Source organism: Hemitrygon akajei, unplaced genomic scaffold, assembly GCF_048418815.1.
Source record: "Hemitrygon akajei unplaced genomic scaffold, sHemAka1.3 Scf000089, whole genome shotgun sequence".
NCBI classification, from domain to species: Eukaryota; Metazoa; Chordata; class Chondrichthyes; order Myliobatiformes; family Dasyatidae; genus Hemitrygon; species Hemitrygon akajei.
This window is the reverse complement of record NW_027331975.1, coordinates 2,106,357-2,108,242: the sequence shown is the minus strand read 5'-3', so window position 1 is coordinate 2,108,242 and position 1,886 is coordinate 2,106,357. Positions and strand designations below refer to the sequence as shown.

The following is a 1,886-nucleotide window of genomic DNA, read 5'->3' as shown; positions in this document are numbered from 1 at the left end:
CAGTTTGAATGGGAATCCTCTTGTGAGTTTCGACTTAGATGCACCGGAAAGAGGTAAATACAGATAGTAAAGTTGGAAGGTGACGCGACATAAGTTGGAAGGTCACGTGACGGAACAATGCTTGTCATTGAAAGGATAATCAGACTAACTGAGCAGAATGTGAGACACACACAACATACTGGAGGAACTCAGAAGGTCAGGCAGCTTCTCTGGAAAAGAGTACAGTCCACGTGTGAAAATTCATCCTGGTGTCAGTTGTTATTGTCTGCCATTTATCAAACGTCTCCGCTGTTCATGGTACACCTGCCAGAAATCATTCTAATTATCCAGCTTCTACCAGCTACCGAGGCAGGGAATTGCCGATGAACATCACCCTATGCAAGAAAAATACGCTCGCAATTCATTTTTAAACATACGTCCCTTGTTTGGGTCCTTTCCATTGGCAAACGCATTCTGACATGCACTACATCAGGGTCCGTTATATTTTTATTTCGACTGAAGCAAGTAACGAATACTCTTGTAATCTCAAAGGAATATGGGCCCAACATATTTCGACATCAGGCTCTGCTCTCAACAACGGAAAGGACAACAGGTTTTCCACCAATTAACTTTAAATGCCTTCGGAGTTCAGTTGTGACACAATCTGCGAGTGTAGGCTCGTTGGTCTAGTGGTATGATTCTCGCTTCGGGTGGAAAAGCATATGTGAGAGGTCCCGGGTTCAAATCCCGGACGAGCCCCGTTATTGGATATTATCAGCGATTTGCTTCACAGTTTTTGTATTGACGCACGAGATAATTGGCTATATCATTCAGAAACACTGAAGAAGGAATTGGAAATAGTTTTCAGGGCAGGTAAGTTTGAGGTGTCACATTTTGGAATGTCAAACCAGCTGAGTATTTATTCGAGGAATGATAGAGCACCGGGGAGTGAAATCAGCAGGGAGAGAGAGTCGTAGAAGGACATAGTTTGCTGAAACCCGTCTCATGTGCAGAGAGACTGTGGGAAAGGTGTTCGGCACGCTGGCCTCAGGAGGTCAGTGTAGGAGTTGGGAGACTGTGTTGCTGTTACACTCTGTTGTGGAAATACGTGTGAAATGGAAACAGCGCAGCAGTCTTTGGAAAACGATGGGTCTGCATGTTGATGAGCGCTGTAGACATTCATGTGGAAGAACAAGAAACTGGCAAGTGAACTTATATAGTTTAAACTCTTCCCTTTTCCCCACCAGGACACAAGTGCCTCTAACTTGCATAGAATATTATGCACTCCATAGCGTTGCGATTCGGTGCGGGCAGAAATTAGGTGACAAGCGAAACCACTCACTCCGGTCACATTGTTGTGCCAAACGCTTGGGATTTCGAGAGCTGGAATTTTACCACTGAGCTCATTTTCTGCTGATCCAGATTGAGATTCCCAGTTCTGATCTTCACCAACATCTGTCTTACGGATGTGACTTACTTCAAAATCAGAATCAGATTCGGGTTTAATACTTGGGACGTATGTGGAGAAATCTGTTAAATTAGCGGCAGCAGTACAATCAATACATGATAAATATAGAAGTAAAAATCAATCAAACATTCAATTACAGTAAAATTGTTAAATTAAAAATAGAGCAAAACAGATAAAAGAGTGATGCAGTGTTCATAGGTTCAATGTCCATTTAGACATTGGATGACAGAGGGGAAGAACTGGTTCCTGAATCGCTGAGTGTGTGGCTTTAGGCTTCTGTACCTCCTTCCTGATGGTAACAGTGAGAAGAGGAATGTCCTGGGTGATGAAGTCCTTAATGACGGTCGCCACCTTTCTGAGGCACCGCTACATGAAGATGTTCTGGACACAACGGAGGCCTGTCCCTAGGGCGGAGCTGACTAATTTCATAACTTACTGC

At 43.8% G+C, this 1,886-nt stretch overlaps 1 non-coding gene across 1 annotated transcript; it reads left to right on the top strand.

Moving 5' to 3' along the window:
• The first annotated feature begins 654 nt into the window (after positions 1–654).
• Positions 655–738, top strand: trnap-cgg (transfer RNA proline (anticodon CGG)). Its single transcript is given in 2 exon segments — positions 655–690; positions 703–738. It is a non-coding gene; the product is annotated as a tRNA-Pro (tRNA).
• The last annotated feature ends 1,148 nt before the right edge of the window (positions 739–1,886 follow it).